Genomic DNA, 13,942 nt, shown 5'->3' with positions numbered 1-13,942 from the left:
ATTGATGCCATATAGTAGTACCTTTTGTTTACATCCAAGAGTTTAATTGTACTGCAACGGTGCCGATATTAGATTTTTGGGTGCTGCCATAATGACATTAAAGGCTGCTTTGTTTAAATGTCCTTTTTTTCTCCTTTTTCCTTTCTTTAAATAAAAACTTTTTACTTGTTTTACAAATGGTCAGAATCTTGGGCAGTCAGATCCTTTTTAGCAGTTGTGCGAATTTTCGATCTGAACTGGCAGGATTCTTCCTCCAGCAAGATCTAGCTAATTTTGCTTAATAGAAAATTTTTCAGCTAATCAAAGATCAGGCTGGCAGGATCGCCATGAAATGTTTGAAGGCGAATCCTGCTTATTTTATATCCAGGATTTTCCTCCAGCAAGGTCTTTAGCAGTTTTGCTAATTCTCACCATGAAATTTTTGATTTGGAATAAAAGATGTGAAAGATTTGGTAGTCAAACATTAATTCTTTTTATTAAATAAATTCTTTCCCTTTTATAGTTATTTACTTAACCTATACATTCATAATTATCTTAATACTAATAAACAAAAAATATGTACATTGGTAATGGGGTATGCATACATGTAGGTTTGTATACATGCTTTGTATACATGTAGATTTTTATGCATGCTTGCATACATGTAGATTTGTATGCATGCTTGCATACATGTAGATTTGTATGCCTGCTTGCATACTAGTAGATTTGTATGCCTGCTTGCAACGTCAGCAGATCAATGCGAGTAATTTGGTTAATGCCATTCATAACCGTAGGTTTGTATGCAAGCTTGCAAAGTCAGCAGATCAATGTGAGTATTTTTCCCATTATTGGTTGTATGTAAATAATAAGCAGAATTTATTAGCTGTGAACGGACAATTGATGTTAGCTAACCGCTGGGTTAGTTCAATAATTTATGTTGTATAATATTGTAATATGATTATTACTAAAATGTATTTGGCATAGAAGTTCATGATGCGTAATGCCGCAAGTGTATTACATAGGTGGGTATGACGCATAATGCTACACTGATAGAAAATTACGTTTTGCTGGACGGAAACCAACCATTTCGAAGAATTTCTGGAAATCAAATAGGAACAGGAGGATCTTATCGACTATATGATAAAAATTTTCGAAGCAGTTTTGAGCAATAGAGGCTTACCAAGAAGTATTAGTGTTCTTATACATATTCTGATATGATAATATAAGCACTCCTTTTTATGTGGACGCAATATTGATGCTTGGTTTAGTTAAATTAGGTTTTAAATATATACCAACATTTAATTTAAACTATAATATATACATACTAGAGATATACGCCGCCGATATTTCCCGTCGCCCCCTAATGTCAAAAATATCGGCGCGGCGGTTTCGTCCGGAGCGTTACTATATTTTCTACTTGTTTAAGACTGTTTAGGCCATTTATTGTTTATGTCGAAAATTGGTCGGATATGGTTGAAAGTGGTATCAATGGATGTGCATCGCTGCCAGTTATTAGAAACTAATTGCCAAATTTAACACTTTCTAACTGTTCAAAAGTTATTTAAAAAAACAGGGGCTTTCGATGTCAGCTTAACACGCACATTGCATCACCCATTTCACAAATTTATTACAACAACACACTAAAAGAAAAGTTATATAATAAATTTATGTGCTCACTTTGCATATTTTTTTCAAAGAATTAGTAATGAATAGGGTTACGATTTTCAGGCATTTTCCTATTTTGTCTGCTTGGTCCTATGTGTAAATGAAATCAATAATTACGCGTTTGACATCGTTTTTATTAAAAATATAGATTTCTATATTGCTTTATTTGATTTTATCGCCTTTTCTAGGTTCTTTGTCTTTTTCTTGCTTTTTTATATTCACCATGCATTGTCTTACGGACTGTTTATATAAAATCGTTTTAATTTCAATATTTTCAAGTGCAGAACACATTTTTATTTCAGGAAGATTTTAAATTACTTAAAAGTTGGATTTTAGAACGTAGAATTGACATCTTTTTTATAAAAAATATAAATTTTTTTTTTTGCCTTTTTGTGCCTTTTTTGATTTTATCGCCTTTTCCGCCGTTTCTAGGTGCTTTTCCTTTTTCTTGCCTTTTTATATTCACCATGCATTGTCTTGCGGACTATTTTTATAAAATAGTTTTAATTTCAATATTTTCAAGTGCAGAACACATTTTTATTTCAGGACGATTTTAGATTACTTAAAAGTTGGATTTTACGTTCCATTGTTTGACTCAGTGTTATTAAGAGGGATCTTTGCTAAGTTGGGAACACTCTTTTTCCGCCTATATTCAAATTCCCGCACAAGTGCCCCAGAGGGCCAAAAATCATTACTCAAGATAGTGTCAAAATGTTTAATAGGTACATCTAATCTAAAGGAAGATACGTTTCTTTCATAACTAAAATTAAGTTTCCAAATTGTTACGTGATCGGTTTTCCTTTTTGAGAAGATATACGATTTCAGATCCTCCTCAGTAGTATCCCTCCCGAATCTTGACACGAATATCGATTTTTTAGGAGGGACTACAACGAACTTCCTAGTTCCAGGCTCAGTCGGGTGAGAACGGTTTGCAGGTTCCATATTTTTTCTAGCTGCTGGTTTTGTTGGAGGTGCCTTTGATGTTGAACGCTCTACTGTAAGTGGACTTGGAGATGCTAAGTTTTTTAGTTCTATCGTGCTGGGAGAGAAAATGAAACAAATTTGCACGAGCAAATAACAATTGAAAACTGAAAATAAATAAATGCCAATCAAATGAAACAACAAATATTCAAAGTGACTCGGCAAATATGTATGTATGTATGTATATGGGGTATTCCATCCCATTTCGACCAATTTTGAGCCCGACCCCTTTAGAACTGACTGAAAGTTTTTCTTCTTTTTCTAGCTTACGAAAGACGTTTTTCAGAAGTTTTTCAAATTTTTTCAGCCAACTCAAAAAAATATATGAATTTAAAAAAAAACACCGTTTTTGTTTTCAAAATGCTATAACTTTTTCAAAAATTTACCGTTTGGGATCTTTTTTCTTTTTTAAATTTGTTTTTAAATGTACTTTTCGGAAATAATTCAAAAAAATGTTTAAAGTTTTTTTTTGTAATTTTTCAGTTTTTCGAGATTTTTCGAATTTTGCCCTTTTTTTCTCATAAAAAACTTCAATCAGTTCTGCAATCATCTCCTCTAATCCCAGAGTGGGCCGAGAATTTTTTTTTTTATTTAATTGAAAAAAAAACTTTAAAATTTTTTTTGTATTTTTTCCAAAGAGTACATTTAAAAACACATTAAAAAAAAAAATGATCCCAAACGGTAAATTTTTGGAAAATTTATAGCATTTTGAAAAAAACACCGTTTTGCAACTCAAAATAAGTTTTAAATATTTTTCAAAATGCTATAACTTTTTCAAAAATTGACCGTTTGGGATAATTTTTTTTTTTTTTAATATGTTTCTAAATGTACTTTTCGGAAAAATACAAAAAAAATTTTAAAGTTTTTTTCAATTAAATAAAAAAAAAATTCTCGACCCACTGCGGGATTAGTGGGGATGATTGCAGAATTGATTGAAGTTTTTTATGAGAAAAAAAAGGGTGAAATTCGAAAAATCTCGAAAAACTGAAAAATTACAAAAAAAAAAACTTTAAAAATTTTTTGAATTTTTTCCGAAAAGTACATGTAAAAAAAACAGATCCCAAACGGTCAATTTTTGAAAAAGTTATAGCATTTTGAAAACAAAAACGGTGTTTTTTTAAAAATTCATAAATTTTTTTGAGTTGGGGATGAAAACATTTGAAAAACTTCTGAAAACGTCTTTCGTAAGCTAGAAAAAGAAGAAAAACTTTCAGCCAATTCTAAAGGGGTCGGGTTCAAAATTGGTCGAAATGGGATGGAATACCCCATATATATATATACTTTATCAATTAGTTTTAAGATACAATTTATTTTAGTAAAGAAAAGCAGAACTTTAAATTGCTGAATGCAGTACACAACGTGTTTACACTTATTTTTAGCACAATAATTATTTAAACAAACAAATTTATTGATTTAAGACAAAATAAGTCACAGTAGAAATCAAAACACAACTTCACAGCTTAACGTTTGAACTTTTCAAGTATAAAATCATATTTTGGATCTTAAAGACCTTAAATGCATATTTTTAAGCATATATTCAGATTTTAATAGCAAATTATAAGCGCCTAAAATATGTTTTCTTTGCTTATGTTGGGTTGCCCTGGTTATAACTCAGGAACCTCTCCTCTTAAGATGCTGGCAGAATCATGCGTAGCTGCAAAGTAAACCACACTTTTATCGCCAGTAAAACCCGTGACGACCTCGATTTACCATTTTGTGCCGAAACTATTCACAGAAATTGAGCGAATCACAATTTATTCACAAGAAGTGGAAGTATAGTGCCGCTATTAGAAAAGTGGCTAAGGTTAAGCGCTGACTTAATTTTAATATTTTCAAGTGAAGAACACTGTTTTATTTCAGGACGATTTTAAATTACTTAAAAGTTAGATTTTAGAAAGTAGATTTGACATTTTTTTAATTAAAAATATAAATTTTTATTTTGCCTTTTTGTGCCTTTTTTGATTTTATCACCTTTTCCGCCTTTTCTAGGTGCTTTGTCTTTTTCCTGCCTTTTTATATTCACCATGCATTGGCTTGCGGCTATTTATATAAAATCGTTTTAATTTCAATATTTTCAAGTGCAGAACACATTTTTATTTCAGGACGATTTTAGATTACTTGAAAGTTGGATTTTAGAACGTAAATATATAGCGATTTTCTCCTTTAAATAATAAATTCTTTTTTCCCTTTTTTGAAAACTCATTTTGCCTATTTGCAAATTTTTTTTGCCTTTAAATCCTAACTCTAGTAATGAACAATGAATTCAAACAAAATGACACAAGGCGAACATGTTTTCTAATTGGTTTCAAGTTGTTAAAAAAAAGCAAATTACCCAAAAAAGGTGCTGACTTTTAAAAAAAATTGTATATAGCGATTGGCTGAAAGAATAAGCGAAATCAGTAATACAAAATCCTTTAGTAGGTTCTAGGGGCATAAACTCCTTTGAAATGATTCTTACCTCATACTTAAGTTGAGGATATATGTACGTATGAGTGTACGTATAAGAAGGGTTTGAAAAATCACTTGGGTCTACATCCAAACATCTGTTGTTTATTTGCGAAACTATACAGTAGCGTCTGATATGTAAATTTCGGTTTTCACATTTCATGTTCAGCACTCAAGTCTCCCGGTTTGACATTTCCTAAAGTTGGCGGCCGCATTCAAAACTAGTCCCTTGAAGTGAATCATATTGATTATAGCCTACCAACCAAGTTTAAATATCACCAACACGTTACGGCTCCTGTTACAAATTTGAATACGTAGGCACAAATATTTACCAGGTGAGGCTTTGTCCTTCGAAAGAACACTCAAAGTGGTGAAGCAAAAGCTTTCCCAAGACAGTCGAACTAATGACCATGTGTGCTACTACCCTAACGTAGTGGACAGTCTGAGAACTGAAGCTACGCGGTCATCCATAACACTGCGCCTCCAAAAAATAGATGTCGGCTTCGAAATTCGAAATTCTACATTTCGAAATTTTATTTTTTTCTGTTAACGCATTCAGCAAACTAAAAAAGTAAAAATTTGGTCGTGTGCCGCTCTTTTCCCTTATTTGAACAGCTGAATTCTTTTTTGGAGAAATTTAGTATAACAGCTGTTATACGAGGTGAAAAGTCAAAAACTGAAAATAAATAAATGTCAATCAAACGCAACAACAAATATTCAAAGTGACTCGGCAAATATGTATGTATGTATGTATATATACACTTTATCAATTTGTTTTAAGATACAATCTATTTTAGTAAAGAAAAGCAGAACTTTAAATTGCTGAATGCAGTACATAACGTGTTTACACTTATTTTTAGCACAATAACTATTTAAAAAAACAAATTTATTGATTTAAGACAAAATAAGTCACAGTAGAAATCGAAACACAACTTCACAGTTTGACGTTTGCACTTTTGAAGTATAAAATCATATTTTGGGGCTTAAAGACCTTAAATGCATATTTTTAAACATATATTCAGATTTTAATAGCAAATTATAAGCGCCTAAAATATGTTTTCTTTGCTTATGTTGGGTTGCCCCGGTTATAACTCAGGAACCTCTCCTCTTAAAATGCTGGCAGAATAATGCGTAGCTGCAAGGTAAACCAAACTGTTGCCGCCAGTAAAACCCGTGGCGACCTCGATTTGCCAGTTTGTGCCGAAACTATTCACAGAAATTGAGCGAATCACAATTTATTCACAAGAAATCGAAGGATAGTGCTACTATTGGAAAAGTCGCTAAGGTTAAGCGCTGACTTGCCCAGTTTTTGACTTCAACCCCAGAGAAAACCCGTGGGCTAATGAAATGTTTGATTTGGAATAAAAGATGTGAAAGGTTTGGTAGTCAAACATTAATTCTTTTTATTAAATAAATTCTTTCCCTTTTATAGTTATTTACTTAACCTATAGATTCATAATTATCTTAATACTAATAAACTAAAAATATGTACATTGGTAATGGGGTACGCATACATGTAGGTTTGTATATATGCTTTGTATACATGTAGATTTGTATGCATGCTTGCATACATGTAGATTTGTATGCATGCTTGCATACATTTAAATTTGTATGCCTGCTTGCATACATGTAGATTTGTATGCCTGCTTGCAACGTCAGCAGATCAATGCGAGTAATTTGGTTAATGCTATTCATACATGTAGGTTTGTATGCATGCTTGCAAGTCAGTAGATCAATTTGAATATTTTTCCCATTATTGGTTGTATGTAAATAATAAGCAGAATTTATTAGCTGTGAACGGTCAAATTCGGCATTCCATTGATGTTAGCTAACCGCTGGGTTAGTTCGATAATTTATGTTGTATAATATTGTAATATGATTATTACTAAAATGTATTTGGCATAGAAGTTCATGATGCGTAGTGCCGCAAGTGTATTACATAGGTGGGTATGACGGATAATGCTACACCATCCGCCTTAGAAAAAGAGGGTTATATAATTGTTTTGTGAACAATTGTATAAGACTATTTGTCGTATTTTCAATGATTTTTATATTTTACTGTAACTTGATATTGTAGTGAAAGATGTTGTTTGTTTTGCTTCTGATTTGCTGACCTTGATATTTTTATTGTTTACATTTTATGCATATCCCTTTTTTTCAAAATTTTAAGTTTAATGATTATTTTACTTATTTTACTTATTGTATTTATTGTAAATGTTTTATAGCCGGATTTTAAATGTGTCGACCCATCTAAAATCCGCTTTTTTTTTTTGAAATTATTTTCTAATATTTATATGGAAATATGAAGCAGAAAAAAAAAAGGTTTGTTTTCAATTGCTTAGATACTAATTATTAATGAGTAGATTGGAATATTTATTTTTAGATTATTTCCAAGAGATATCTTAGATGGACTACTAATTCCTTATTTATTGCTTCTATTACTAGTTTCTAAATTATTTTTATAGTTCCTACCATTTTTATCCTACTATTATTTAGTAACTTATGCAAATTATTTTCCTATCGAAATTTTTCTATGTATATAAGTTTTATTATTTATCTACCTAGGGTTAGAGAAAAAAATTTCCTATTAATATTTTCTAATCTATTGGGGCTAAAGTAGAATACTTTCCTAATATGTAAAAATATGTTCTTATGAGACCTAGGTAATAAATGATCGTATTTATTTAATTTTTATTCAAGGAAAAAAGAATTTTTTTTCACTTGACCTTATTTTTTTCATAATTAGGTAAATCTGTAATAAATTGTATATATAATAGAGGGGGTTACTGATGGAAGAGCGGGGTAGTTTTATTAATGGATAAGTGGAAGGTACAGTGGGTGCAAAAAAAAAAAAAATTTCGTATCTTTAAATTTTTAATAATTTCCTTATTTTCCAGCAATATTTTTGATCTTATTTTTCATGTGATTTCTGCGACGGCCACCAAGACAGAATCGTCATGACTTTTATGAAGAATTTATTTTTATTTTTATACTGGGATTTGTCACTTTCACAACCTTTTTGGGTTTGTGCAATTGTTAGATCTTAGAGAATTTGGGTACCTACTTTTATTAATTTAAATTTGCCTACTCGAGTAAATATTCAATTATTTTTCACCAATTTGTCCCTCAGGACAACTGTGTTTTTCTTAAAAATTTCAAATCCTGGGTTGGCGGCATTTGTACAGCGTGTGTACAGCCTGATAAGTAATTGTCCTAAGTCAATTTTATCATTTACAATCAGGTTGCTTGTATTTCTTACGCTACCATTTTAGGAGCGCGACATGTCTTATTGCTGCAAATTTATATAGCGCTTCACTTATATTTTTATAGGTTCTCTTTGTGACTTTTCTTCATTCTTTTCTTTTTGTTGTTATGGGCTGGTTTTTAAAATTTTTCTTGTTCTTAGTTTTTGCCTATTTCCACTGTCCTAGAATTTTATATTGCTTCATGACTATTTTTTTCAGGAGCCATCAAAGGAATTATGCGAATTTTTGATTTGCTGCTCGCTTTAGGCAGGGTTGCCTTTACTGTCGATTGTGACATTTTTAGGTTTACTATTTGAGATTTATTTGAATTGTTTATCGCTTTTCCTCAGCTTTGGGTTTGGTTTAGGTAATGGGTTGCAAAAACTGGTGTTTCTTAGATACGAGTTGTGGCGGGTTTTACCTGCCTAAATTTGTGCTTCATATAGTTTTTGAGCATCATAGCTATTGAGATCATCAATAGCATGAATACACAACCTATAACTGCTAACCAAACATCTGGGATGTTCGGAGTATTTTCTGTATTTAGCTTAGTTGGTGGCTCATACTTGATTATCTTGTTATCTGTTCTTTCAGAGCTTTCTTTACCTACCTCGTAGCCAGCCATGGCTACCATGATGCCTTTGGCTATTTTTGTCCACCAAGACATCTTGAAAGTTCTCTAATTTTAATAAGAAGTTAGATATTTTGTTTTATGACTTTTTATTTTGTGGATATTGTTGATTAAAAATATTTTAAAAAAAAATTTTAATATTCCAAAAAAATTTTTTTAGTGTAGTTTATAATATATTTGGAAATATTCTTATCTATTCGTATTAAACGGGCTTTTAATATATTTTTTTTTTTTTTGATGCCACTTAACATTTGGAATTTTCTGGGAACACTCTCCTAATCATACGCATTATTTCTTCTTCCCTGGTAGTGGGGTTTATAATATCCTCAATTGTGGGTTCCCTTTCCATACCTATTATCTTCCACAATTTCTTTAATCCTTCTAACTCTTTTTGTAAGTCCCTAGTGTGTCGGGTATTTTCGTCCCACCAATAGAGAGGAAGATCTGAGGAGTTTCTTTGCATTTTAGTAGTTATGGTTAATTTTTAAACCTTATTTAAATGTTCTATGGGCTTTCTTTAGAGGATATGTGAACTGTCTGAAGTTGATTGACTATTTTACAGAAGTGCCCTAAACATTCCAATTTACTTGAATTTTTTTCTTATAAAAGTTTAATTTAAGATTTATGGCATTTTAGCCTTTTTTTCGAATAAGAAATTTTTAATTTTCCTCCTACTTCTTTTTTCCATAAAAATTTTTCTTCAAATTTTAACAAATTAGATCAATTTTTTTTTCAAGTTCAAAAGAAATTGTTCGTACATACTTTTGTTTTATTTTAAATTTTACATTATTTATTTTTTTTTTACAAGTCCAATTTAATGGTTTAGCGTCGTAAAGGCCGCCCAATTTGTTTCTATAATTTGTATATACTTATATTAATTGCCTCGAGTGTTATGCCTCCGATCTCGCCATGAAATGTTTCTGGTTTCGTTTTATTGTTAACTTGTGCCAGTTGAAAGGTGTCCTTCGATCCCGTTGTGTTACCACCAAATATTTTTCAACTTGGTTTGCCAAATCCTTGTCGAAAAACGGCTTTCCTTGATAATATCTTAATTGATGCCATATAGTAGTACCTTTTGTTTACATCCAAGAGTTTAATTGTACTGCAACAATGCCAATATTAGATTTTTGGGTGCTGCCATAATGACATTAAAGGCTGCTTTGTTTAAATGTCCTTTTTTTCTCCTTTTTCCTTTCTTTAAATAAAAACTTTTTACTTGTTTTACAAATGGTCAGAATCCTGGGCAGTCAGATCCTTTTTAGCAGTTGTGCCAATTTTTGATCTGAACTGGCAGGATACTTCCTCCAGCAAGATCTAGCTAATTTTGCTTACTAGCAAATTTTTCAGCTAATCAAAGATCAGGCTGGCAGGATCGCCATGAAATGTTTGAAGGCGAATCCTGCTTATTTTATATCCAGGATTTCCCTCCAGCAAGGTCTTCAGCAGTTATGCTAATTTTCACCATGAAATTTTTGATTTGGAATAAAAGATGTGAAAGGTTTGGTAGTCAAACATTAATTCTTTCTATTAAATAAATTCTTTCCCTTTTATAGTTATTTACTTAACCTATACATTCATAATTATCTTAATACTAATAAACTAAAAATATGTACATTGGTAATGGGGTATGCATACATGTAGGTTTGTATACATGCTTTGTATACATGTAGATTAAATAAAAAAAAAAAAATTCTCGACCCACTCCGGGATTAGTGGGGATGATTGCAGAATTGATTGAAGTTTTTTATGAGAAAAAAAGGGTGAAATTCGAAAAATTTCGAAAAACTGAAAAATTACAAAAAAAAACCTTAACAATTTTTTGAATTTTTTCCGAAAAGTACGTTTAAAAAAAAAAACAGATCCCAAGCGGTCAATTGTTGAAAAAGTTATAGCATTTTGAAAACAAAAACGGTGTTTTTTTTTAAATTCATAAATTTTTTTGAGTAGGATGAAAAAATTTGAAAAACTTCTGAAAAACGTCTTTCGTAAGCTAGAAAAAGAAGAAAAACTTTCAGCCAATTCTAAAGGGGTCGGGTTCAAAATTGGTTTTGATACAATTAGTTTTAAGATACAATTTATTTTAGTAAAGAAAAGCAGAACTTTAAATTGCTGAATGCAGTACACAACGTGTTTACACTTATTTTTAGCACAATAATTATTTAAACAAACCAATTTATTGATTTAAGACAAAATAAGTCACAGTAGAAATCAAAACACTACTTCACAGCTTGACGTTTGCACTTTTCAAGTATAAAATCATATTTTGGGGCTTAAAGACCTTAAATGCATATTTTTAAGCATATATTCAGATTTTAATAGCAAATTATAAGCGCCTAAAATATGTTTTCTTTGCTTATGTTGGGTTGCCCTGGTTATAACTCAGGAACCTCTCCTCTTAAGATGCTGGCAGAATCATGCGTAGCTGCAAAGTAAACCACACTTTTATCCCCAGCAAAACCCGTGACGACCTCGATTTACCATTTTGTGCCGAAACTATTCACAGAAATTGAGCGAATCACAATTTATTCACAAGAAGTGGAAGTATAGTGCCGCTATTAGAAAAGTCGCTAAGGTTAAGCGCTGACTTGCCCAGTTTTTGACTTCAACCCCAGAGAAAACCCGTGGGCTGATATTAAATTACGTTTTGCTGAACGGAAGCCAACCAATTCGAAGCATTTGTGGAAGTCAAATAGGAACGGGAGGATCTTATCGACTATATGATAAAAATGTGCGAAGCAGTTTTGAGCAATAGAGGCTTTTAAGAAGTATTAGTGTTCTTATATATATTCTGATATGATAATATAAGCACTCCTTTTTTATGTGGACGTAATATTGATGCTTGGTTTAGTTAAATTAGGTTTTAAATTTATACTAACATTTATTTTAAACTATAATATATACATACTAGAGATATACGCCGCCGATATTTCTCGTCGCCGCTTAATGTCAAAAATATCGGCGCGGCGGTTTCGTCCGGAGCGTTACTATATTTTCTACTTGTTTAAGACTGGTTAGGTCGGATATGGTTGAAAGTGGTATCAACGGATGCGCATCTCTGCCAGTTATTAGAAACTAATTGCCAAATTTAACTCTTTCTAACTGTTCAAAAGTTTTAAAAAAAAAACAGGGACTTTCAATGTCAGCTTAACACGCACTTTGCATCACCCATTTCACAAATTTATTAAAACAACACACTAAAAGAAAAGTTATATAATAAATTTATGTGCTCACTTTGCATATTTTTTTCAAATAATTAGTAATGAACAGGGTTAGGATTTTAAGGCATTTGCCTATTTTTCTGCTTGGTCCTATTTGTAAATGAAATCAAGAATTACGCGTTTGACATCGTTTTTATTAAAAATATAGATTTTTATTTTTACTTTTTTAATTTTATTGCCTTTTCCGCCTTTTCTAGGTTCTTTGCCTTTTTCTTGCTTTTTTATATTCACCATGCATTGTCTTACGGACTATTTATATAAAATCGTTTTAATTTTAATATTTTCAAGTGAAGAACACTGTTTTATTTCAGGACGATTTTAAATTACTTAAAAGTTGGATTTTAGAACGTAGATTTGACATCTTTTTTATTAAAAATATAAATTTTTATTTTGCCTTTTTGTGCCTTTTTTGATTTTATCACCTTTTCCGCCTTTTCTAGGTGCTTTGTCTTTTTCTTGCCTTTTTATATTCACCATGCATTGTCTTGCGGACTATTTATATAAAATCATTTTAATTTGCAAATTTTTTTTGCCGTTAAATCCTAACCCTAGTAATGAACAATGAATTCAAACAAAATGACACAAGGCGAACATGTTTTCAAATTGTCTTCAAGTTGTTAAAAAAAAGCAAATTACACAAAAAAGGTGCTGACTTTTAGAAAAAATTGTATATAGCGATTGGCTGAAAGAATAAGCGAAATCAGTAATACAAAATCCTTTAGTAGGTTCTAGGGGCATAAACTCCTTTGAAATGATTCTTACCTCATACTTAAGTTGAGGATATATGTACGTATGAGTGTACGTATAAGAAGGGTTTGAAAAATTACTTGGGTCTACATCCAAACATCTGTTGTTTATTTGCGAAACTATACAGTAGCGTCTGATATGTAAATTTCGATTTTCACATTTCATGTTCAGCACTCAAGTCTCCCGGTTTGACATTTCCTAAAGTTGGCGGCCGCATTCAAAACTAGTCCCTTGAAGTGAATCATATTGATTATAGCCTATCAACCAAGTTTAAATATCACCAACACGTTACGGCTCCTGTTACAAATGTGAATACGTAGGCACATATATTTACCAGGTGAGGCTTTGTCCTTCGCAAGAACACTCAAAGTGGTGAAGCAAAAGCTTTCCCAAGACAGTCGAACTAATGACCATGTGTGCTACTACCCTAACGTAGTGGACAGTCTGAGAGCTGAAGCTACGCGGTCATCCATAACACTGCGCCTCCAAAAAATAGATGTCGGCTTCGAAATTCGAAATTCTACATTTCGAAATTTTATTTTTTTCTGTTAACGCATTCAGCAAACTAAAAAAGTAAAAATGTGGTCGTGGGCCGCTCTTTTCCCTTATTTGAACAGCTGAATTCTTTTTTGGAGAAATTTAGTATAACAGCTGTTATACGAGGTGAAAAGTCAGCACTTCGAAAATATGAAAAACCTGATATTTCCGAATTTTCGCTACACATATCAAAAATCTTAGTATTGCTGTGAAGGTGGTTAAATGGCCTTTATTTTGATGTGCATATCTTTAAAAAAAAAAAAAACACTTGGCAAAACCCCTGTTTAAGCGAAAAAATACGTTTTTTCCCAAAAATATATTTTAACCAACACAATATCTAGCTGGTAAAACTATTGAATATTAAATAAATCATAAACTTGCATTAAATGTGCTATTTTCAATTCAAAGCACTGCCTTTTTATACTTTTGAATGTACAATTTCGAAGCCGATATCTATTTTTTGAAGGCTAACTTCGAAAAACGGAGATAGTACT

The sequence above is a fragment of the Eurosta solidaginis genome, chromosome 1 (genome assembly GCF_040869045.1).
Source record: "Eurosta solidaginis isolate ZX-2024a chromosome 1, ASM4086904v1, whole genome shotgun sequence".
NCBI lineage: Eukaryota > Metazoa > Arthropoda > Insecta > Diptera > Tephritidae > Eurosta > Eurosta solidaginis.
The sequence above is the reverse complement of the archived record's forward strand: the minus strand, read 5'-3'. Positions refer to the sequence as shown.